We start from the raw sequence: 27,529 nt of genomic DNA, 5'->3' as shown, positions 1-27,529 counted from the left end.
TCTGTTAATGAATCAGAAGGCTTATCCGAGGGGACAGTGAAATAACCCAGATCAGCAGCCTAGGGTTTCTTTTATTTGTTTCATTCATTACTTTGTTTACCAACACTAAAAAACACTGCTGATTAATGGAGAAAATGAATGGAAATCAGCCTGTCTGATTAACTGGAAGATAAACCGAATTCCTCTTTTACAAACTTCCTTGGATTGGAATGAGTCTCAGAAATCCTGAGTAGCACTGCTCTTGTATTAAATACAATCATCTTGAATCTGGCATCTAATTCTGTGGCAGACTTCTTCAAAGGTTATTCATGTGTTATTTTTACAGCTTTTTAGTAGTGGTTACAGCAACTCAGCTCTCTATTGCTGAAGAGAGAAGCTGAAAAGCATAACCCAGGCAGCCTAAAGGCTCTGAAAAGAAAATTAAAAAAAAATGTAATATGCATTTCAAAAAGCCCACAATCTCACACATTCTGTGATGGTTTCATGCAGTGATGGGAGCGTGCAGGACAAGGCAAGAGATCAGATTGTGCATGCCCTGTACATATCAGTTTGCCTGAACAGAAATTACTAATGGTTTGTCTTTCATTTAACAAAATTAGTGTCCACAAGAATATGTGGGTTTCAAGACTTTCAGAAATTAATTTTATGGGTTCAGTAAATGCTGCAGAGAACATAGTTCTATCTCCTTTTACCTTTTTCATCTAGCTGAATGTGCGAAGATTTGCACCCTTTTATCCTCATACAACTTTAGAACTTCATTTTGCACAAAGCTGTTAGCACTACAAGACTAAGTGTGAAATAAAGTGCTATATTATACCCATTGCCTTTTTATTGAGTGTTTGCAGTTGCAGCACAATCCAATATAATAAAATTTAAAACCACGTTTTTATTCTCCTTTTTTTTTTTAAATGAAATGGTCATTAGAACCACTCAGTAACTGCAGGAACACCAAAACACTTTCTTGATCTGAATTTAGACTTCCTTAAAACGATGTAAACGGGTATTCAGTTGGTCTGTGGCCATTATAACTCCACTAAAATAATACTTCTGTACTGGTTTACATCATCTGAGGATACAGTGTCAAGAACTTCAAGAAATTTTCACTAATGCACTGATACACATATAGTAGTGAAATTTTCACTAATGCACTTTATGTATGTCTTAGAACCTGATGCCCTCAAAATCCATGAATGTTATGGACATTAGATCCAAATCTAAACATACTTCAACTCGAGATTTCATATTAGTAAATCTTTCTTTCAATCTTTATCCCTTGCTATTTGCAGCTGAAATTAACTCATGCTGTATAGCATAACTGAAGTACAGTATAATGAGAAACAAAGTAATAAATCTGATTATAAGGTATGGATTTGGGAAATCTGAAATACTCTCTCTTAAAATGAATATGTTAACTTATTAAGTGGGATAAAATAAACAGGAATGGCTGAGAGGGATTCACTACTGAATAGCTAAAATGGAGCCAGTGAAATCCTCCTATGGGAAGAAGACTTATGTTGAGTACAGATTTTGAAATTAGATAAAAAAAGAAATTTCACTCTTTCTCACAGTCCAGATGAACATTTTTACTCATGGGGAAGCGGAAATTTTCCCCACAGTTTTATGTTTGCCTTATCAGTGCTCTGAAAATGCCTGTTGTATCAGCCCCAAAGAAAGAACAATCGCCGAGATCTCAGCTGTGAATTGATACAGACCATAAACACCAAGAAACTCAGAAATGTCTCAGCTTTGTGGGGCACATGTGCACTGAGAGAAAGAAAAAACAGAAGACATGAGAACTTCATTAGCCAAACTTCAATACCTCAAGACTTTCATTAGCAGTGAGGGTGTCATTGATTTCTAAAAGTCATATTTAGAGTTTTTTAAAACTCTTTACAAGTCCAGTCTTTAGGTCACAGGTACTTTTGAATATGCCAACTGGGACAACTTGTATCATTAGACCCTCTAGATTTTTAAGTACGTTGCACTGTCTGCTGTAACCGGGGTCTTCACAGAGAAGCTCATCTTCTCTGAATCAGCAAAGAGCTTGTGAATAATTAATGACTTGTAAGACATAATATTTGTGCTCCATAATGATATGTTCATGGATTCATGAACAGCTTCTTCAGCAATGTCATTATTTATTGTCAAAGGAGAGGGGAGTTCAAATAAACTCACTGCGTGTTTTCTCTGTTTTGCATGCTGCCTCCAGAGGAGAATACAAAAAATTCGAGAAATTGGGCATAACTCACATCATCAGGATGTGTTTACCAATCATACAGAACTGAATTATACCTATTATTAACAAAGAAATTCAATATTTAATATAAAGGCAATCTAAAAGAGAAAATTATATTTGCAATATAAGCAGAAGATTATAGCATGTGAAGGCACAAATGGTCTGAAAAATAATGGTTCATAACAATGCCTTTCACAAATAGTCCTACATCTGAGAGCAAATTAGACATTTCTGATTAAATTTGACATATGAAGGGGTTGCAAATGATTCAATCGATTCAAAAATTATTTTCATGGAAAAGATGTGTGTTTCTTTGCTGTAATGAAGTCAGTGTGATGGTACGTTTAAAAACAGGAAATCTTGTACTGGAAGGATCCAGACAGCACAGTAGGAATTGTTTCTACTGGTACCTACATCATTTCAGTTTGCAGTCAAGTCCTGCAAATCTTGTTTGGGATTGGAACAAAAATTGCAGCTAGCACACCAAACAACCTGTCCCTTTCTAATGATAGACTGTTTTACCTGATGAAAACCAGTGCAAAGTAAAACACGTTCCCTTCTTCCTGTGAATTTCTCTTTTTCTTCCTTAGCAGAAATCTTGGTAGCGAGCTATTAAGCTCTGGTTGTGACCATTGCCCTACCTAATGCTTGCTGTCAAGACTGAGTGAGTGCTTGTGCAGTAGACCTCTGGTGTTCTAACCTCTGCTACTGTGTGTCTTTTTCTTTTTCTGCTTTTCCTCTTTTTCTTTAAGTAGTGTTCGTGTGTGATCCAATGCAATTGACTGAGCTGCAAAAAAACAAAAACATTGAAGATCACATATATGTTTGTTGCTATCTCCAGACCACCACAGCTCAGTATAATTTAGTACAATTTGGTAACTTCTGCCCAAGAAACATGCTGCAATGAGATTACAGGAGAATTGAAGGTCAGTTCTGAACTGTATCATCAAAAGAAAACGCAACATCTACTTGCTGTATATTTATCTCTAGTGAATGTTGTGTGACAAATAGGATAAAGCTAGAGGTATATAGTGGGCAGAGACAAAATTGAAAGCAAAATGTTTGCTAGTTAGTGTACATGTCAGGGAAAATCTCACCAGGTTGCATTAGGCAGGTCTAGAATGCTGGGACTCGATGCAGTCAACATTCTGATAGCTGTTGCCTGAACAATTAAATTTTGTAAGAGTCACTTGTGTTTAAAGTAGATTTTTTTTTTTTGGAAGAGAATGAATCATTGCATTTGAACACCTATGGGAGAAAACAAACAAACAAACAAGCAAGCAAGCCTCCAATCTTACACAAAAGACACAAAACGTGTAGTAGAAGAAATTAATTTTTAACTAAGGGCTCTACTTGAGCTATCCAGCCAGGCAGGGGGCTTCAGGCTTGTTCTAGGAAGCAGAGTATTCCAAATACATTAGCAAATGTCTCTGCTACTAAACAAGTCTTACCTGGAAGTGTAAACTAAAAGCTGAATGACAATGGATTTTCTATGTAATCAAATCGTACGCCTATTAATACTTTTCATGAACACATTTCACAAGGAATACCATTGTGATTTACTTATTGCTCGCTATGAAGCAAGCTACCACTCCTTTTTACAGTTACTTTATCACATTACTCTTCTCTTCCTCTTGCACAATAAGCAGGGAAATATCACTGAGTTAGAAATGCCATTTTCGTTTCCATCAGTTCATTACATAAATTATTCAGAACTGTTTTTATAAAGTGGGAACTTCAGATCCCTTTACAAAAATAAGGAGGAAAGTTAGCCCTAAACCAAAAAAAAAAAAAGGTAAAGAATATACATTTCATGCAACTTTTACTTATCCTTTTCATTAAACTGCAGCATGTTCACCAGTTTATAATCTCAAGAAAATGTCTTTTAAACAATAGATGTTATTCAGAATTTTTTATACACTTATCATAATAATTAATATTCCTAGTCTCCTAACAATTCACTCTCCAAAAGAAAAGAGGAAAGAAAACAACAAAGGAAATATTCCCAAGGCACAATATTTCTTTTGTTTTTGAACTCTCAATTTGCATATTCATCTTCAATGAGCAACATCTACTGACATCTCCACAGCTACCTTTTTACAGCAAAACATCTTCTTCCTCTGCAAGCCAGAAGCCACCACCTTGTACGTTGCCAAATGATGTATTCTAATCAAAGAATTCCAAACTGTGACACATTTCTTAATTGGAAAATATTTCCAGTTTCTATTTTGAAAATAATCAAAGAAGACTTCTAGCACTTACATCAAAAACACATGCTCCTAAGGGCACAGAAGATTTAATACCAAGCACCAGGAAAAGTTTGTGAGCACTTTAAATTTCACATCAATATTCATTGGCTGTAGTGCACTTTCAAATACTGTGTTAGCAGCAAATCATTGCCAACCTGTTGGCTGTTTGGCAATCCATGAAAAATTAGTGGTTCATTTGAATTTTTAGATAGACATCTGCACCAAGAGAGTAAGAATCACAGGCTTACTTTTTAAATTTCTTAAAATGAAGGATCTACTACTTAGTAAAAGAAGACATATATGAAAACAAAGCTATGATGAATGAGGAAGTAATTATTCCCATTAATAGGACAAACTACATGATGCAATTTGCAGCAGCTTCAATTATTATAGCTATTTTAATAATGCACATATTTATTAACTGATATAATATTCCGTGGTGTACACAATAACGTTTGCTGGGCAGAGTTCATTGACTCTTCTGTACAACTTATTTTATTTCTGTCTTTCCTATGAAAAACATGACTAATGATACTCAGAAAATAAACAGTGTTATATTTAAAAAACCTAAATCTTTTATTACTTAGAATTCTTCTATATTAACACAAAAGAAATACATACAATGTCAGAAGCACTGAACAGTCTTAATATGGGATGGTATATAAGAAAAAATACTCAAAGCACTTTAAAATATAGTCAAAGCACTCAGTTATGAGAAATATGAGTCCGGCCTCTGGTTTGTACGATTTAAGACCAGAGTGTCTTTTGGTTTTTTGTATTGGAGTTATAATAAAATTTAGTTATTTGCTCACAGTCACTGATACCGATTATAGGGTCCAATCGAGGACACAGGAATGTGCATCTTCCTGTCTTGCTCTGGAGAAGGGGAAATTTGCAACTTGTGAGCAAGTCACCATGAAATAGTAAATTTGACAAACCTTAGACAATGTTTAGGTAACAGAGGAAATAGTACAGCAAAATCAAGATACTTTGTTACAAAAATAAATGTCAACAATTCAGGAAACTACTAGATAAGATTCTACAGGAAAAAAAACAAACAACAAATACATATGCCCTGAAACATGTGCCTGTTAACAAGACAAGACATGTGGAACATATCAGGAATGACATTTTAAAGGTAAGACAACAGACAAGTTGTATCTGAAGGTCTTTTCTAACTCGATTTCCTACTCTTTGATATAAATTCTGCTTTTTAACTCTAGTTCAGCTGCACAGCAAGTGTTACACACTACGAGACATACATATTAAAAATTAAACTCATGTATCTGTTGTATATTTACTCACTTAAGGATCACGTTTGTTGGGAGGGATATCCAGATCCATATCAGAGTGTGTGGAAGCGTCTGGAGAGCCAAGCAGAGGTTGAAATTCTAGGGAAGGAGGCAGAGTAAAAATAATTCAGGGGAGAGAGATAGTAGAAGGTGTCAGAGATAATTATAAAAAGGAGTTTGGGAACTAGCTGTATATCTTGACCTGTGCAGGTAGGAAAAGGGAGAAGCCACTACCTGACTTTGGCCTTCAGGCTCTCTGAGCTGATGCTGTGCCCGACCCAGAAAACAGGGATATACAGCAAAGGAAGGAAAAGAAGTGTGACAAGAAAGGGTGAAACTTTGGTACTTAAGAAGTCAGAACACATCCATCACACAGCAGCAACATCCACATCAATCACTGTAATCTGAAGACGAGAAATGGGAGTCAAGAAGTCATAAGCTTCATCAAGAAACATCAAACAATAAACTGATTCTCTTTAGATAACACTATGTTAAAATCTGGATTATTAATTATGAAGCAGATGACAGTTGGCAGAATCTTTTAGAAATTATTCATCTGACTGAAAAGCGTTTTTATCTTCCAAAATAAAGGACCAGTTGTACACACAAAACAGATTCTAATAGTATTACAAGCGAATGAGGCAGATTTAAAAGTCTGCATATATACTTAAGTGTTTTTTTGTAATCTATCATTTTAAACTACTAATATATGTCTAGCATAAGAACTGTGAAAATATGCCTGAATCCTTTTAGTCAACATCATTCAGTGCCTCATGGGAATACGACAAATGCTGTCAAGCTAATTGTATCAAGAGGTCAAGATTAGTGGCGTATTTTAGTAAACCAGTACCAAAGTATCTAGTGAATAAAGTTTTATTCATGATTCTTTGTGTCCATTCTTGCTCAACTTGAGTATTTTTCAGTAGTATAACAAGTGATGGGTGAGCATCCAAATATATTATTTGCTCTTTGATCATTTCTCCACTAAACACGTTACAATTTTGTTATTTTTTTTTTAAAAAAAGTTATCTTACTTTTTCATTTATTGATTTGGTTTTAGAGGGATGTATCAGATATGGTTCAATAGGCCCAGAGACTGAAATATTTTAAAGTTGTTATTCATTACTCTGAATTTCAAAAGTCTGTAGCACTGCCTTGTCCTTTAAAATATTGGCAGCATTCTGATTTTTTATTAAAATATCTGTGATGCTTCTTTTTAATTTGTCAGACAAGGGACAGCACAGGTGGTAATGCAGAACAGGAAGATTCATCTGAAACAGAAATAACCTCTAAGGACACTACCCTGCTGTCAATGTTTATTCAAAACTCCTACTGACTTTTGTGAGAATTCTTCACAGCTAATGATACCGAGCATCGGTCCAGGTTCATTTCACCTCTTCAGCAGGTAAACAATAATTCTCAGCTGCTCTGATAAATTCACTTTATTTTATTTCCACCTTGCTTTGGGATATCTGGAAGACATAAAAATATCCACTCAGTTAAAATATGACTGAAGAAAACAGTACATTCTAAATAACCCTGCGAGTTTTAACAGCATCTATTCATGTTACCACCCGTCACTACGCTCCACTTATGTAAAGATACCAGCCAAGGACATTCATACATCAGACAAGTCACGTCATAATTACGTAAAACAAAAGTCACTTGCTTGAAAAGACCAGCTGAAGACCTAGCAGAAAGGCAGATATTTCAGGTAAACAGGATGTCCATATTGACTTGGAAATATATGCAGCTAAAACTGAGAAGTAGTCACCCAAGTTCAAATAAATTAGAGTTCTCAGAATTTAAATAAAGCTTCATCTCATCTTGCAGCCTGAGAAAAAAATAACCAAGTAAAAAAAAATTTATATTCAAGGAATATCAACTAGAGGACATCATCATAATGTCTAGGAGCTGCTTCAGAGACCGAAGTGCAGTCAGCTGTCATCTTAATTAAGTTAATTCATATTGCCAGTCATGTCAAATCATTCCTCTGTTGTCCCCAGTACATCCATTTACCAAACACGTAAAGGTAATTCTGTAATCTAACCCTATGTTTGCCCGCTGTTACGTTAGTTTTGCCCTGTAGAAGTCTGTGTTTCTTGTCTAACCACATGGTTGGTAACTACCAGGTCAAATGTGGTAGTCTTTGATGGTGCTTCAACAACTTGTTTTGGGTTTTGTTCTTGTTTTTTTCATCTTCTTAATATACATACGAACTTTAAAGATTTTTTTTAACTTATAAATGAAAATAAAGTCCATAAATATGCAAGGTGAGAGGACTTTGTTAATAATTTGAAAAGTTTATCATGAAATAGAGGCATTTTAATAAAGAATGTGTTATGATAAGAGTGTGAAGGCCCATTTGAACACAGGTTGTTTTTTTAATAATTTAGTCTCTTGTATACTTTGAGAACAGAATTTTTTAGAATAGAAATCCCTTATTGGGATTTCAGCCTGGAGAAGAGGAGGCTCCGGGGTGACCTTATAGCGGTCTTCCAGTACCTCAAGGGGGCCTACAGGAAAGATGGGGAGAGGCTGTTCAGGAGGGCCAGTTGTGATAGGACAAGGGGTAATGGTTTTAAAATAGAGGGAGGTAGATTCAGATTGGATATTAGGAAAAAATTTTTTACCATGAGAGTTGTAGAACACTGGAACAGGTTGCCCAGAGAGGTGGTGGATGCTCCATCCCTGGACACGTTCAAGGCCAGGTTGGACGAGGCCCTGAGCAACCTGATCTAGTTGGACATATCCCTGTTCCTTGCAGGGGGGTTGGACTAGATGACCTTTGAAGGTCCCTTCCAGCCCTAACCATTCTATGATTCTATGATTCTATTGTTATCATCCAGCCTATGAATATCAGCATTAGCCTGAGTGTGGCTAGACACAATATTTGTAGTAGATTTACTCTCATCTTCTTTACTTCTATATACTTAAATGAACATACTACCATTTTTACCAAAGTTCTGATATCCTTCCATGTACTTTTTATTCCTGAAACATTGTTAAACTGTTTTCCAAGCATTTCCTCTGGGACTTGGGAACTGTGAAATCTGGTGGAAAGAATAAGGAACAGATGAGGAAAACTTCACTCATCAGCAGCATGATTTAAAACATTTCACATCGCTGGATGTGTCTAAAAGACGGAGATAATGAAGTTATGCATACTGATGAAACACCATGAAAGAATATAATATTTTATCGAATGTGATGAAAGTAATGCAGGATGTTAAAGTTTAAAACTCTTCCATATTCTAATTTGTAAGTCTTTATGGCCAATATTCATGCAAGCCAATTGCTACAATAATTACTTATTTCCTAACTCCACAGAAGTTAACTCTACAACCCAACTGCAGAGAGCAGAACAATTTTAATATTCTCGCAGTTATGGAAGAGTGTCTTATTCAAATTTAGATGCACTTTAAACAACTTATTCTTTCAAAATTTTACTTGAACTAATAATAATTATGCTGCATATTATTAGTATTCAGCAGTTGCCTATGATATCCTTATACATGTATGTCATTGTCTCAGACAGGGAAAACAACCTAAGAGTACCTCTGTCTTATCAGAAGTGCATCACAAGCTAGGATCTTTCTCTAATGAGACAGCTAATAGAAGTAGCTTAATAATTTTTGGGAAGAAAACAAACACTAATATTTTCTAAGGTTCAAATTCGAACCTGTATTTATGTACTGTATACTAACCAGGAATAGAAAAAAGGGATGTATGCTAGATAAAAAATAGAAAGGGTTAGGTACATATTGCAGTGATTTTTACCTTGTGTGCTATGCTAAAACAGAAAATACAGAAGAAAAAATTTCAAGGTGATTAATTATCTGTTAATTTCTTCAACAAATGCAATGAAGTTTCTCTTTTCTTTAAATGAAATGAAAATACTGAGAAGCAGTTTTTAATACTGGACACAATGGTAAATCTCCATAGGAAACATCATATGAGTATGAAAAGAATTCTGGATAATTTAGGTGACAGAGATCAGGCTGTATAAGGCTGTATTTTCTTTCACTTCCATCACATCACTATTAATCTGAATACTGTCAAAGAAGAGGCACCTGCTTTCATCAACCTTAAAATGTGTGCTCATTCAGAATGACATGGGTACCTGACCTCATTTTCAGAGAACAAATGAACTGAATGGTCAAGATTAAGAGGTTTGTAAAGCAGTTGATGTGTTAAGGGACTTCAGAAAAGGAAATCATAGTGACTGAAATACATTACAGGGTTATAAAAACAAACAAAGAAACAAACAAACAGAAACCACTAAATACTTCCAAAATCTGCTCAAACCAATTAAAGAATGGCTCATTTAACAAAAGCCAGCTCCACAACCCAGCCTTCGAGAAAACAGAGGCACAAAACAGCTTGAATAGCAACCAGCCCTCTTTTGTGCTTTTTGCTGTTTTTCAATTACTTTCCTTAATTAGACAAATCATGCAGAAGATGCCACCAAATTTCTGATGTTAGTATCTGCAATAACATTTCAGCAACTGAGTTAACAAGTACTCTGCGTTCTGCCACCCACATATTTGACCTTTTGCAATAATAATATGCAGTGTTTTAAGTACAGTAATTCAAGTGTGACAACATCTCAGGCAAGTCAGAGGTATCCTTCGTTGTAAGACGTTTTCTTTTGAAGCTTCATGTGCATAACTTAGGTTGTAAAATTTTTAGGCACTCAATCATAATTTTTTTTCACTAACTTGAAATGGAAGAGATTTGACTCATCAGGATTTAGACTGATTTTCTCAGCATTGTGGCATGATAGGGAACTTGAGAGTTCAAGTAAAGTGACCTCCTTTTTCTAGCCTTAGTCATGACAATAAATTGAGAGAACAGAGCTGGTAAAGGAACCAGTCTCTTAGCTAAGGAGTGCTCTACAACTACAGTAGATTCCTTAAACTGTTTTCCAAAATCATAATAGTTACAATCTGCCCTAGTGCCAAATCTACTACAACCCCAACAAGAATTTTTGGTTTGCAGAATTTCTGAGAATTTCTTCTCAACCTCTGTTTAATAAGCACAGTCAGCTCATCCTACCACTTTGCAGCATACTATTTTTATTACTTGCTTCCCATGATATTCTTTGGTAGATCTATATGGCTTCTGCTCTTCTGTTTACCCAGTTACTTGTTTAAACTTTGCTTGATTTGAGAGATGTGCTGCTTCCCTGCAACTATCAAATAGCTCCAAAGTTTTCTAACGTTTCATAGCATTTGCCTCAATTCTGTTGCTCTGGGCTATTTTCCTCTAGTACAGCTGTAATCTTAACATTCATGGAAAGGAGGTCCCTTCTGACTTGATGCAGCAACAGATGAAACGTCCCTCACAGGCCTTAACCAATGGTCATCAAAGCACAGAGTAAAATATTTAGTCATAAAGGTGCTCTTATTAAAAAAAAACTATCATTCCAAAGTTTCTTGTTTGCTGTATCTATTCAACGGCTTTACTGAGATTGTAGCAAGTTGGAATGTTGTATTGTCACAAGAAGCCAAGGTATTTTTGTAAAGTGTTGGAAATATCAGTAATTTTTGTTTGGAAATTTGGCTACTAAGTAAAGTACATAAAAGCATGGTTTGAGACAGAAAGGAAATAATGAAGATAAAATATCTAATTGTTCTAAAACCTGATTTTTCAGCTCTCAGTTTGCAATGTTTGAGACAGGTATTATCATAATGTTATGTGTGCCATCTATTTCCCATGCATTCACAAGGAAGATGTCGCATAGTTCAGGAGAGTAGGAGTGAGATTTTTAGCTTTTAATCTGAAAAGCCTTAGAGAAGTTATTTGAAACTTGACAGATGAGGTTCTTGCAAAGCAAGTTTAAAATCAAGCTAAGTTTTCCTCTTTTCCTCCTTTTTTTTTTTTCCTGTATGTGATAAGCTTTTTAGACACATCTATGTTTTTCCATAGTCCATACAGATCTAGAAATAATTTAGTTCAGTGATATTTTGAGTATTTTTAGACTCTTCACAAGTCCTTGAACAGTACTTTTCTGAGGAGAAAAAAAAAAAGCTCCAAGAAAGAGCTGTTCAGATGCAAAGCTATCCACCAAAGTGTAAGTAAATATAAGAAATCATCCTACTAAATGTTTCCTCTGGCTGAGGTAACCTTCATTTTGGCTGAAAAAGGGTAAACTGACATAAAATGTACTTTTCTGAAGTGAATTAAAAGAACTGGAAAATCACAAGAAACAAATCACACAGGTTATTAGTACAGAATGATTTTCTGGATCTGCCCAGTGTAATACACATTCTCACAGTCTGTGACTCCCTGTTCTCCTCCTATAGGAACAGAACACTTCACATAAAGATGACAGCCAAGTTAAAAAGGATTATGAATCTCTAGTTGGAGGTTTTTTACCCTCCAAACTGTTCTAGGCCCTGCAAAGCTTTGACTTTTGGAGGATTCTCTGTTCTTGTTTATTGACAGGTTGGCAGGTTACACTTTCCTACTAGGATGAAGGAAAGCTGTTGGTATCTCGTTTGCTTGATTTAGTGGAAATATCACTAGCAAATGACAAGTTGATAAGGAGCCTAGAATCCCCACCATTAACTCTCAGACTAGTGAGAGAAAATGTCATTCTTATGGAGAACAGCAATAAATCAACCTTCAGTGCCGAGAATGCAGTGTATGTATTGTTTGCTATTTGCATTTGATTCACGTGCAGTTAAACTCCCCAGTGGGATGGTCAAGAAAACTTCACTGAAATTATATCAGGAGCTGCTTTATTTACCAGATTCAAAGTCATTATCAACTCTGTTGAAGTCTGTTGCCATTCATTCAAGTGCCAGAAACTTCAGGGAATTCTATTTCAAATTCCTAACTCAATCTGAGTTGTTAGCAAAAAAACCCAACCAAACAAAAAAAAACCCTCTTGACTACTCTAGGAAAAATATTTCTGATATTTTGGAGGACACGCTGTTAGGAGGTTATAATATTAAACAACACTGAAATAGCAGTATATGTATATATACTGCAGATTATCTCCATCTGAACTTCTTATTACAGATTTGATTGTTTACCTTTACATTAACGTTATTAACATGGAAGCATGACATCTGAGATTCACTGTGAAATTCCCTCCCATCAAACCAGGGACTCCAAGATAAGTCTGAAGACAGTGAAACAAAGCATCAGTAGAGACAGAGAGAAACGAGTGCATATATTATATATCATCCCCTCCCAAAACTAAAAACGTGTGCAGATATGTATTTTGAAAAAGATGCTTCTAATATTACTGATCAATCTCTACCTTTATCTTGCCTTTAACATCTATTCAGTCCTAGAAATCTAACGATTAACTAGTGATTTTTTTTAATTTCAGTGAATATATGTATTTATTTTGCCTGAGCTACTGCATTATTTCTCACTTCATTTGATACACAACGTGAAAATTAACATTTATTACTTTTATTTACAGTTAATATTATCAATAAATAACATATGTTGGTAGAGAGCAAAAATCATGACTGCCCTCAACACGAATTGCCTTTTTAACTCTGAAAACAAAGTCTTTGATATTACAACAGTACTATATAGCTGTCACTGAGCTTTTTCGGGCAAGAGCTCTCTGGTTTGCCAAAGACTTGAATTCTAGATGAAAGTCACTAAAAGTTAAAATTATTGAGAATGTTGCAGTATTTTCAGATCTTGGCACTAATGACAGCTTTTAAACTATTGTGCTCTTCAGTTAACACTGGAATATTTTATAGCTCTATAATATACTTCATTCCTCTTCAGTTATACGGCAAATGTTTCCTAGCAACCTGGTACTGGAAAACTTGAAATAAAAGCAGAAGATTAAATTTTCCTGGAATCACTGAAATGCTCTCCTAGTGTTTTCCTATCAGTGTTTCAAAGGCAAAGCAGCAAACTCTGAGTTTGATCTTGCCAATCTTGTCCTGTAACAGTGTTTTCTTGATGATTCTGCTATAGATCATTTGACTTTTACTGATGGATATTCAGAAACAAAGTCTTACAGCCACAGAGCATTTCTTTGTAAACTATCAGTACTCGCTGGTCCTCCAGTCTGGCTGGAGTATCTATTACACTGGTTTTATTCTCAGATTTTCATGGGTTATCACAGCAGGACATCAGTGCTACACTTTTAGGCAGGTAAATACACATACAGTGTTTCTTGTGATCTAAGACAGGTTACTTCTTGTTTGCCTTTGGCACAGGAGGCTTTTATTTCTTCGCTGATGCTCAGACAACTACTTGTTTTGATTCCTGCAAGCTTGTCTAACAAACATTAAACTCCCCCACAACTGGAAACACACTGGGTACTGTATGAGACTGTCTGTATGACAGGATTTACGTTAGAGGTGGTTATAAACAAAAAGTCAGTATTCTTTAATTTTCATGATCCATAGATGTATTTAACAGCATATATTCTATAGAATAGGAGGTTTTCCTTAACTGTGGCTGCTGGCATGTGATTTCTTCAACTTTGCTTTACTCAGTCAAAGGACACTACACGAATCTGACTGTTTCACAGCAGACAGTTACTGTAAAGGCTTAACTTTTGCATTGTTTTCTTCTCTGCGGGCTGTGTGAACTTTAAACTATGACTTGTGCTCAGGAGTACGGTGGTAACGATTCCAGTCCTTCAGGATGAGGGAAGAGAGAACAGTTTGCCATTGCCAGCAGCAATTGCTCACACTAGCCAGGAAACTACCGGCACACCAGCCCTATCTGCAGCTCCCTGCCTTTAGGGCAGAGCAGGGAGCACGTCTACTTTCAGCTGAGTAACTTCTCATTCCCCAGCTCTGGAGGAACCAAGCTTCTTCTGACAGATGATCCTAAATGGAGCAGAAGGGGACTGCGCCCTCAGGAAAAGGTTGAGCAACCAGCCAACTGTTAGTAACTACAAGATCTTACTGTTCATTATGTGTTTGTATTATTGGGATATAGTATTTCTACTTCAGACACTTAAAAGTTCATACTGCATAAAGCATGAGACAGATTAAAAACCGGAAAGGTGAAGCAGAGGTGGTAGGAGAGAAGATCTCTTCCCAAGGAACCTCTCCAGGGCCACCCTAACCAGAAAGCTACAGCATAAACTCAAAGACTCCATCAGAGGAATTTTTGGGTCACAGGGCTAGGATGCCAAGGGATACACTGAAAGCTTCATCTCTATGGCAGGGCAGATTTAAGTGATAAAACATGAATTTTCACAGTAAACAGCATGTCAGAAGTCAAACACTTGACCCAAGTCTGTATACTGGAAAACTCTGGATAGGGTTTAATTATCTCCCCTAACTACTACAGCTGCAACGTTCACCAAATTGATTTTAAGCAAGAGTGGTTGTTACCACACTTTATTCCAGTTAGAAAGAATGTGAATATATTTATCCTATTTGATTAAACCAGCTACAGCTCAAAGAGAAACACAGTTGGCTTATGAAAACACTGATGGATCCATAGAAAGAAGGAAAGAAAGTCTTTTGAAGTTTCTTGAATTAGCCTTTGAAAAAGGAGGGAAATTTTCATCATTGTTTATCTAGGCAAATATGGATCACTCCACAAGCAAAAAAAAAACCCATATCTTTGTCTGTTTAGGGTATGAGATCCAAATGAGCTGAGATGTAGTCCTCTGAAGTCTGGCTCCTCAGATATGGAACCTAACTCACTGCCATATTCTTAGGAAAACTTCTCGTATCAGGAGAGTTGAGATATCCCAAATGAACTGTTAAAGATAGTATCCAGAAGTGGTTTTAATCAAGTTGGGATTAATTAAATAATATTCCTGAAGATGTACCTTGTTCTTCTATAGTAGAGAATTAGAGGCATGGGTGAGTGCGTGTTTGTGGGATTGTCTGCTGAGTTTTCTGATACTTTTTTTTTTAATTAAACTGATGTTCAGATTTCATCAAATAAAATTCACTGAAATTAATTTCTAAAATTCCCTTTATTTACCTCAGCATCAAGAGGCAGACTTGCATACTGGGGATTACAAATCCTGCCAAATGAAACCCACCAGCTCAGGAATATGTCACTTTAGAGTTTGCCTGAAGCTGATCTACCCATTTTATGATCTAGGGGCTATGGTATTAGGTATTATGGTATTAAGTTCTACAATAATTTGATTGCATGGTAACCTTCATCCTATGTTTCTTGCATTCGTATGTTGAGCTGTAAATATATCTCGATCTTAGAGGTAAATATTCAAAACCCTCAAGACTGAGTTAATAAGTTAGAGCAGCCTATTCAAGTGAAAAAGAAAGAACCTACTTAGGCTGTCAATACAATTCACAAAATGAGTTTTTGTGGTCTGTCAAGGGAATGTTAGAGTCAATATTTGTTGCATATAAAATGTCAAACACCATAAAAGTACAAAGCTGTGTTGCTTGCACCACTGTTTTTAGAAAGGTGGCAACTCTTCTGGTTTTAAAATGACAGTAATAGTTTGGAAGTTTTAACAGTGTATTCACATTGAATGGCTAGGAAATGTAAGAATTTCTTTCTCCTCCCTATTCTTTTTTTTTTTTTTTTGAGACCTTGGGCACATTGCCAAAAATGTAAGAGATTTCTGTGGAGTTATATGAACAAGACTGAAACACCAGAAGAAGAAATGACCTGAAAATGCAAGATGAATTACCAAAGGTAACAAAGGGCTTAGGCTGTATTCTCACGTTTCTGATTCATGATAACCTAATGGTGGAGGATGGATTATATTGGTGTATTAGAAGGACACTATTGATCTAGAAATCAGACCTTCTTGCAAAGGTGCGTTAAGTCTTTGACTCCTAAACATTGTGCTTGTCAGAGATAAACGAGAGAGGGAGAGGAATGTTAACTGAGAACACAAAAAAAAAAGCCACAGCTGAAATAGGCTCCTGTCCTTGTATCAAGGCCTTACGTTCATTATTTTCTGAGATGACAGAGATTAGCTTGCAGACTGGACAGCCAGTTTAACACTGCTGCCTCTTCTAAGCTAGGAGCAAATTGCACTCTCTTTGACATCTATGTCATCTTCAGAAGGAGCATATATATCTTGGGATTTTGCAGTCCACAACCCACCTTAGGAGAAATTTGTGACAGCCTGAGTATGATCCAAATGTGACTTGGATGACACCAGCACCTCGGGAAATCTCGCCATGCGCTCCAGTGGAATAAAGCTGCCTCCAGTTTCATTGGACAGAAGGAAAAGAGGAGGTCTTCCTGCTCTGCACCACCACAGGGACACTCTTAGTCCAGCAGCAAGTGTAAGTCAAGTAAAGGTCCAATCATAGGGGCTAGACATGGACAGAGCTGGGGTGAAGGTTTGGCAAAGAGTAAAATACCCAGTTTCCAACCGTGGAAATAAGAACAGAGAGCGTTAAGAGTAAATAAGCCCTTATGGTCACTACCTATGCCACATCTTCAGTTTTATATTTAGATGAAAATCTTTTGCATTTGTACTGGGAATAAATGTAATTATTTAAAATCTCTATATATGAGAGTATTTACTTCCTTCACACATCTGTATCAGAAGCTTTCTTCAGCATTCTTAATTTTTTTACCTGTTGGCAAACCACTGCAGTTGAAAACTCAACTCTTACAGTCTCTTTTACCAAGAGCAGCATGTTTTACAGAATTGATTTTCCAGAGGTCTCATCTGGGAAGGCAGGGTACTCTGATTTTGTTCCCAAATACACTTATAGACAAAGGTAAGGTGTTTAATGCACTTTGTCTTCCTCCTGGAATTGCTGAGTCTGTAGATAAAATAAAAAATACCAAGGTCTGGCTGCTGTTGCGTGACTTGGAAAAGCTTGGCACAGCCAAGGGAGCCAAAGGTGACTTCAATATCAATTTGATTCCAGAAATGCTTAAAGGCAATTTAATTGGGAAAATATTTTAAGGTGTTATTTCATCTACCAAATATTGTTACTGCAAGGAAACATGCTGCAAGGTCCCTGGACTAAACCTTTCACTCACAGGGAGAAGTCGGTAGCATAGGACCTCTTATGATCATTTATTTGGATGTGAAATGCATTATACCTGCAATGCTCACAATTCACACTGAACTTACTAGCTGGAGGAAAAATCCCTCTTTATCAGCCGGATCCAGCTTTCTGTTGAACATGTACGTACAGGTGCCACCAAGCAAAGTCTGTGAGGAATTCTGAAAAGTTTCTTCCAGCTGTAATATATTTTCTTTTGCAAACTTCATTCCAGCTATTAGCAGAATCTAGACTCTTCCCTGCTAGGATATCCTGGATTGGCAGACTGTGAATGATTAAGTGCCCATAAGTAATTTTTCCCTCAGAAAAATACTCTGTTGCATGCTAAAACTGCCTATTATGCCTGTTGCAGAGGTCTATGTCATTTCTTTCCAAGGTGGATATTGACACTTAATGACAGTTACACCTGAGATAAATGGCAGTTCTTTAAATCTGGATAGCTTTGATGATATATCATTTTCCTTATAAGAAATTCTCACATGTGCTTTATGATAGAGAGCTCTGCATGTTCAACACTTTGCTCTTAATTCTGACTAGTACTTCTGAGTGCTAAAGAACTTGAAAATTAAAAGTAGTACTTAACAGAACTGAAATTAATCCACACTGTATTTTTTTCTGCAGAATACTTTCTAGGATTGTGTCATTATAATTTTTCTTTCTCGGAAATTACCTACAGACCCATTAAGAAATCTGATCTGCAGACTTAGAGGTCTAAACCACCTCATGGTTGGAGATTATGGCTGCTCCGTCCCTGGAGACGTTCAAGGCCAGGTTGGATGAGGCCCTGAGCAACCTGATCTAGTTGGAGATATCCCTGTTCCTTGCAGGGGGGTTGGACTAGATGGCCTTTGAAGGTCCCTTCCAGCCCTAACCATTCTATGATTCTATGATTATCTGAAAGGACAGTGCAAGCCTCTATTTTCTCAGAGAGACTGTAAGTTTCTTACATTACTTTCCTGCCTAACACTTTCCAGTTCATTAGATGTGACAAACATTCATCACATGCTTTTCTTCATCATTTCCTCTTCTCTTCTTCACAAAAGAGACATAGGCCAGTCCCACAGACCAATTATCTGGCTCACTAAATTACACTGTTTGATTAGTTCATTTTGTCCATGCGTGTGTTCATAGTTGACAACAACTGTGAAGTGATTCAGTTTAATTCAAAGGTAGTGACTTCAGGTCACATTGCATTACCTCATATTTTCTGAAGTTCAGAGTATGCACGTGAGTGGTTATTGCAGAGCAGTCGACATAAAACACCTGAGTTGAAGCAACCTCCATATTTAAAAGGCCACAGTGTCTTTTAATACCCATTTACATATGATGATGATAACACTACTGAATTTTGCACAATGTAATTAATAAAGTCATAGTTTTATCTGTCTTCTTCTGTTATTTTAGGCCATAGTTTTATACAATGGCTCATAGACTCCTCTCAGCAAGTTTTGCCTGGTCATTAAGAGTGATGAATAAGGGAAACAGAGGGAGACTTTCATCCTTGCCTGGCCAGGTGGCAAAGAAGGCTGCAGTCTTCCCACGTGGACATTTGAAGAGAGAAGGGAATGATTATTTATAAATTGGGCTTAGTATAAACTTTTTTAACTTGTGAACATTGGCTTAAGATTTTCAGCTTTTGGACTCAGGAGAACGAAATAGGAACCAGTATTTTTCATCTTCACGTTTTTAGGTAGAAGCCTGCAAGGCTATGTTAAATTACGGGTGACTTTAGTTCAGCTCAAAACAGTTTGATGTCTATAACCCCAAAAATATAGCTCTCTATAGGCATAACCAGAAGGCAAGGATTTCATTAGCCTGGATGCATTTCATTTTACTTGGGTGCCAATTACCTGTCAGTGAGGCACCTGACTGAACCTGGAATACTTTGATCTGGTCAAAATCCCAGCAAGTAAAACAGCCTCCTACAGAACAAGTTTTTTCTTTAGTTTGAATACCAAAATCTTGTGTTTTGGTATCGAAAAATTCCATGTCAAATTCAGCATTTGTTGAATGCAATAGATCGACAACATCTATTGTGGATTTGATCAACGTTGTATTCCCAAATAAGTGATTCTATTTTCATTTAGAAATTCTCCTTTGAGATAGGACTTCAAACTTTGGCCTATGGCACTTTGCTTACTAAGTAACATTTTATTTGATTCCAGCAATTTACATAAATAAATTGAAAAAGTAATCCTTAAAACAAAGTAACAAATACTAAGATAAGTGTATGAGGTCTGAAACAAATGAAAACTCCGACTTTCCAAGCCATACTCTGTCTGGTAGGCTGGTATTTAGTTTTGATTTTCTGTGAGTCAGTTAGAAATATGGAATCCAGATCTCACATGAAGGAGAGGCCAGAACTTACTAGTGGGTTAAATAGCAGTAGTTGCCAATAGTAAAAATTATATTAATATTTTCCCTCTCCAGTCCCTCTAGGCACATATCTCTCCTGTGAAGTCTATTTGAATTATACAGAGAAAGAACATGACTATTACAATCTGGAGAAGCAGATTAACATAAAAACATGAATATCTGCACTTACCTAAGAGAGGAGGTAATAAGCCCTTTTGTTAAAAAATGACCTAAAAAGTGTAATTTACTTTTGAAATATTAGAATTTCTTCATCTGTTTCAAAAAAAATGAAGAGGAAACATCTTAAAACAATTGGGAATTTTTAAACAATAGACAAAAGAAGTAAAATGTATTCATGAAAACAGATAGGAAAAACTAAACAAAGGAAGAAAAAAATCCAACATCAAACCTCTTACCTATTCAAAATAGTGGTGGTGTTCTCCACATGAAGATATCCACCTGCTCCTCCTTTTCGTTCTCTTCCACCTCCCCTAAATTCTTCACAGTCCTGCACTGCTCATTGCCATCATGTGACACCTGCCTCCCACTCCATCCACTTCTTCATCCCAGATCCTGCTGCTCTCTGTAGCAGACCCACATTCACTCTACACCATCCAGAAGTCTCTTTATAATTAATTTAAGTGCTGGAGGAGTTGCTTCAAGCAATTAAAATTAGGAAATCAAACAGAACAGTTCTCCAGATAATATTTACTAGTCTCCACTGGAGTGAGAATGTCAATATTTCTGATGGGTTTTCATTTAGAAAAAAGGAAATGAATTACCAAATCAGAGAAGGCCCATGATTCTACCACAGCAAAACAATATCTGAACACACACAGCAGAAGCAAATAAATCATGCGACATGGCCTTTCTAAAGGTCGCAAAATAACAAGCAGTTCAAGACTAATTGGTATTGGCACATCCATTGTAAAGAGGGGGAAAAGTGATCAATGATTAAATGACAGAAAGAATCCTCTGAAATACATACATCATAAAATGATGACAAGGTCAAAGTAGTGACCCCTGATGTGAGCAGATGAATGCAAAAGTGGAGAGTAGTGTCATATTTTTAAATTGGGAAAGAAATTGTAAGTGGGTTTTATAAAAAAGATAAAATGTTCAAATAACTCAGTTCAGTGGAGAGTTAAAGTGTTGGTGAAAGGGAAAATTTAAGTTAAAATTTTAAAAGCCTACAAGACCTGAAGTGTTTCAAAAAACTTGTTTAGAACGGATATATAAAGAGAAAATACCATTGAAGTATCATTACCTCATCTGAAAGAGGGCAGATTTAGGTTAGATCTAAGAAAGAAATTTTTCACTCTGAGAGTGGTGAGGCACTGGAACAGGTTGCCCAGAGAAGTGGTGGATGCCCCATCCCTGGGAGTGTTCAAGGCCAGGTTGGACGAGGCTTTGGGCAACCTGGTGTAGTGGAGGGTGTCCCTGCCCATGGCAGGGGGGTTGGAACTAGGTGATCTTTAAGGTCCCTTCCAACCCAAACCATTCTGTGATTCTGTGATACAGTAAGTATGTAGTAATTATTGTTCAGATTAAACAATCAATAAAACGTATTCCTGTGGAACTTTAAGAAGTTTCTTTTCCTTTTTGGCCCTTTTTTCATTTTGGGTTTAATCAAGAGCCTTTACAGGACCAATGAACACCAGCACCTTAATGGTTGTTAGTGCATTTCTACAGTAGCAAAGTCACAGTTAAAAGATAAAAACCACTGTTATTCCCTGGGATTCCACATTCACTTTTCTTATCCCTTACACAGAAGGGCTGAGGTTGGCATGGATCTCTGGAGGTCATCTGGTCCAACCAAATCATGGGGCAACTTCCGTCTTAAATAACACAGTGAAAACTTTCCAAGGCCACATTCTGGGCTCAGGTACCTGAGTTAGTAAAACCAAATCCTGTATGAAATGCATTTTGTTGTGAAGAGGGAAATTTGTACTCTGAAGTTCAGCAGGAAGTTTCCAAACAGTGGTCTAATTTTGTTTTCCAGATTACGCTATGTCATCCCAAAGCACTCACAAATAATTCCGTCGTTCCTGAACGCACTTTCAAGAAATCCTTATAGATCTTTAACCACTTTTGTCTGAGCAACTTTTGAAGCAGCCCAAGTTTTAATCCCGCTGTTGTAAAATCTAGAGTTTGGAAAATAGGTAGTACTATTAGAATTCTTAAACATCCTGAATATACAACTAATGTAAAAGTTAGAACACCTTCACTCACCAGGTAGGCTTTGCCTAATCAAGTTAGAAATAGACATTTCGAAAAAATACCTACAAAAATGACGCAGGAAAAGATACTTCTGTGGTTTTCCCTCTTTACTGAGGGACATATCCAGAAAGCTTAGTCTCAATTAAAATCCCAAATACCTGGGATGTGAACAACTGAACAGCATCATGCATCTACCTTGATCAATAAGCATCTGTGCAACCTTCAGCAAAATCATTACCTGATTTCGATGGGATTTTTAAGGCAAGTTACTTGTACTTAAAATGAAAATATTAAGCTAGGTTTTCCTCACAATACTCATAGCTGATTGGGATGGGAACCTCAGGACAAGAATTTACATTTGCTTAAAAAGACTGCTCTGATGATCATACACAGCCAGCACACGGATTTATATTCACTATATTATTAGTATGCACCTCGGATGCATTTTCACAGTAGGAATAAAATGAGAGAAGATTGTAACACCTTCTATAGAATATTCCATCTCCCTTTCATATCAACTTCTTGCTTTGTCATATATTACACTTCTCTTCCCTGTTCATAACACTTAATTCACTTCATCATCATGCACAGAAAGAGACAACTCTGCTTTTACCTAATCAACAAAGAGAATGCTTGTACATTTGCTTTTTATAAGCTAGTACATTGACCACAAAACATGGCTGTTTCTGTGTAAATTCCTGTTCAATTATCTCACAACTAACCTGTCTAAAATCCCACCATCTGCTATTCCTTTTGTTTCTTTCAGCTGCTTTTACATCAGGCAGAAAACATCTACTTGCAGTGATCACTGCACACGTTGCAGTCCATACTGTCACTACGGACAATGGAAAACACTTTATGGAATATCGCAGTATTCATCTGAGAATCATAGAATCGTCTGGTTGGAAGAGACCTTCAAGATCATTGAGTCCACCATTCACCCTGCACTGTCAGGGTCCCTAAACCATGTTGCTCAACACCAAACCCACATGGTTTGTAAACATCTCCAGGGATGGGAACTCCACCACCTCCCTGGGCAGCCTGTTCCAATACTTCACAACCCTCTCTGTAAAGAAATTTTTCCTGATGTCTAACCTAAATTTCCCCTGGCGTAACTTGAGGCCATTCCCTCTTGTCCTGTCATTCATAACATGGGAGAAGAGACTGATCCCCATCTCCCTACAACTTCCTTTCAGGTAATTGTAGAGAGCGATAAGACACTACTCATATTTACCTATTGTGCATTATCATGGTGACCATTTTGAAAAACAATAGTCAAAAGAAGCCTGTGAATACAGAAAAATAAGAATATCAAATTATTTTTATGAAGTTATAGGTCTTATTTCCAGAGCTAAAAATCACTGCACTCTCACAGCCTGAGGATCTTCTCAGTTACTGTCTCCTCCAATTGCTACACTGGGAAGAGAGTTAGGTAATATATGTGACATTTTGCACATCTAAGTCAGGAATGTACAAACACAGGCTAGACGTGGTTGCTTGTTTTATGGCTAAAATCTGGTTACAGACTCTAAACGCAAATTCTGCATGGTCCTAGCACGGGCATCACATGCAGCACTACTGCAGCTGCAGGGTTTACCCAGTTGCTACTATTTTATTTATCTAGCTCCTGGATGAGAGACCTCTTGAAAGTTTTTACAAGAACATTAACTCCAGAAATCAACTTTTGAGAAATGTTGATGGAGTAACACTATACTGGCGTAATGATTAATAATGTAACAATAAGCATTTTCAATAACAATCTACTGCTTTTATGGAATAATTTCACTCTTGGTAACAAAGAGTTAACCACTAGCCTTTCTATGCTATATTTCCTTTAGATGAGTGATGCTGGAAGAGTCTGACTAACCTGATAGTAAGTCTTTTTGATGTGTACCATAGCACTAGGACTTGTATAAAGAGTAAAGATTTTTTTTTTCAAGAGAGGGGTGGAGGGGTAAAGCTCGAAGATTAATTTATTTCCAGACAGATACAACAGCAATAAGATTAAGATATCCTCCCTTCCTGCAAAACAAAAATAAACAACCGAGGAGAAAAAGCAATAAAATGATTTTTTTCCCCCAGCTAGTAAGCTTTATTAGCTCTTCAAAAGAGGTTTGGTTTTTTTTTTTTTTTAAAAGGGTTTAAAAATATATTGAGCTAAAAAGCAAACATTTTCCAACTTTATAAACTGAAGTTTCCACTCTCAGCCGGGCGCCCAGCGGAAGGAAATGTAGGGATTAGGACTCGATTCAGGAAAATACTTTGCTGCATCTCTACAATCAATTATCTATAATGGCCAACGAGTTTAGTTAATCCCATCGCCCCACGTGATGCACATGTAGAAAGACTATGGATATAAACGTACGAGAAGGATTTCAGAGACGTGTCAACCCGTGTCAGTCCAGCTGCACTGGGACAACTCAACTTCATTCATTTTCTTGGTGTCTCAGCCCACAAACATTTAAGTCTTTATCCTCTAACGGGATGGAAATATTAGCTGGCTGGAGCATACTCATACCGTTTTCACAGGGGGTAACCCAGCCATTTGCTACCCATGCAGGCTCCCGCTTGTGGGTGAACTGTTGGTATCAAAATCACTTTTCCATGTTCTCCTTAACTTCAGGGTTCCTCTTAGTTCCTCTTAGGTTCAGGGAGAACCTTGAGCACACTCCTTAACTCACTGAGAAACTCCTACGAAAACTCTCGTCTAAGTTCAGCGTTTGTATAACATATTTATTCATTGCTTGTCTCTTAACTTGAACAATAAAACACCAGGGACATCAGTTTGAGTTTTGCAATCTACTTCAGCAGCGTTGGCTTATGTTCGTGACCATTTTCATGTTGGTAGTGATGCAATAGCTGCTTTTAGGTGTTTTTTTAAAGTTTTGTAGTTATTTTAGTTTTATGTTCACTTAGATTTTTCCCCCCTTTGGTTTATGAGAATTTGTAGCTGTAATGGTAAGTTTCGTAACAGCTTTTTTTGTTGTTGTTTGGGGTTTTTTAGGGTAAATTTTAGGCTAAATTATAGTTTACAGTATCCCTTTAATTATCCAAATAATACTAACAGGCTGTTACAGTATTAAAACACATGCACTAAAATCATGCTTGATGGAAGATAATTTTCTATGCAAATGAATTTGTTTGTGACTAGATAATTTATAATCATAAATACTAAATTCAAATAAACAAAGCTTGAACATTCTAACAGCACAGTGGGAAATGGAAATTGCATATCATTCATTGCATGTCAGGCTTACAGGAAAAGGTTAGTGCCTTTACTGTGTTTCATTTGTGTTTGCATACAGACTAAAAGCAATTAAGGAGAATTCAGTGTGTAATAAAGGACATCTGACCATACTCATACTTAACAGGTATTCTGGAACTAAAATATTTTTGAACCACTTTTTTTTTTTTTTAAATTTTAACTAAACAAGCATAGTTTTGAAAAGAAACTGCTCTGCCAGTGACAATCTTAAAACGGCTCTGTAACAGTGTATAGCAGATGCATATCAAACATGTACTCCTTCTCCGCATGCATCTCAAACAAACATTTTTATTTCACTTCTCACCATATTTTGTTGTATTTACAAAAGGTACAATTTATAGTAAAATCTGTTATTTCTGAGAAATGCAAACATCACTTTCCAGCTGCCATTAAGGACATTCTAGCTAGCTGCATTATCCCTTGAAACTCAGTATGTAATTATTCTGTAGGAACATTACCAGGAGCCATCAAAGTCCTTGTTTACTGTTAACTGTTCAACTGAAAGCAAGGAGACAAAACATATCCTCATACTACATACATAGATACTCTTACAACATATATACTACATACAAAGGCCACCTGGCACGTAGTACTGTTTGTGTGACCAAGGACAGTAGGATAGAAACAGTATTGTTTCTCATTTGGAGTCATCTCTGCTGTAATTCAGGTTATTCTCATTTCAAAAGCACTCATCAGTCAAACAGAAAGCAAAAGAAGCCACACATGACCACTCTTTAAATCTTACCTTGTAAGTTCAAGGTTGGCTTTTGGTTTGGCTTTTGCACAATTTTGATTTCCATCAGTTTAAACATCATGAGTAGAACTGGTCCATTGTACAAGCTCCAAAAAATAGGAATCACAGATCATTCTCATTTCTAGGGAAGGAAAAGCACAGAAGTTGTTCATAACCCACTACATCACAGAATGACAGAATGGTTGAGGTCGGAAGGCACCTCTGCATTTCATCTTGTCCGATCCACCTGCTCAAGCAAGGCCACCACTTAACGAAAAATCTTTTTGCTACACACTGTTTTGCTCATTTCCCAACCTTAACGTGGATTTTGCAAGTTGCTCTTTCTATCTATGAAATACAAGTAACACATCTTTAATTAACTTTACTACAGAAATGTTGATTTCTTTCTCCGGAAGAACAAAAATTACTGTGCAAGAGAAAATAACCAGCTCTCATTTTTATATTTCAGTTTGCTTGCATAAAAATGATGAAAGAAGATTGGTACCATATCTATAAACGTGGACCACCTCTGTTCTGTAGTACCCAAGTATTTGTTATCTTCAGAAACAGGACTATATGACACCAAAGATACCTAAACTTATTTTTCTTGTGTTACTGATGTTTCCTACCAACTCAAACTGAGCAAATCATTTGACTAAATCAATTCAACAGGCAACAAAAGCCTACAAACACAACAATCATATCAAATACTGAAGATTACCAACTGATGTTACCAACACTCATTTGATTTGAAGAGGCTCATACAGAGCCTGGAAACTTGTAACTGGGCATTTGCAATGACTAAATATCCGTTTCATTTGAAAGATGTGTTAGTAGTTTATACAGTCAGCTAATAGCTCTCCTTGCTTAGTTTACTGAGACTAAAAGAAAAAAATACTGAAATTAACCACTGGTTCAGAGCAACTGAAATCCATCTGCTTCATTACGGCTCAAGCGGTAGATAAAAAATGAAAGCATTTACTAAATCTAAAAGGAGCCACAGGGCAATTGATGTAATTGCTTCATGAATCTGCCCTAATTGTTTTTTAGTAGTAAAACTGCATAATTAAATTTGTACTTGGCCTCCAAATAGTATCTCCATCAAAATATTCTAGAAAAAAACTTAAAAAAAAAAAAGTTTTCTTCCAGTAGAAAACATGTTGCTTTACTCCAGCCAGGCTAGAGGTAAATGAGAAATCTGCTAAAGCGTGGG

The sequence above is a fragment of the Tauraco erythrolophus genome, chromosome 11 (genome assembly GCF_009769465.1).
Source record: "Tauraco erythrolophus isolate bTauEry1 chromosome 11, bTauEry1.pri, whole genome shotgun sequence".
Taxonomy (NCBI): Eukaryota; Metazoa; Chordata; class Aves; order Musophagiformes; family Musophagidae; genus Tauraco; species Tauraco erythrolophus.
Note: the sequence above shows the minus strand (reverse complement) of the source record.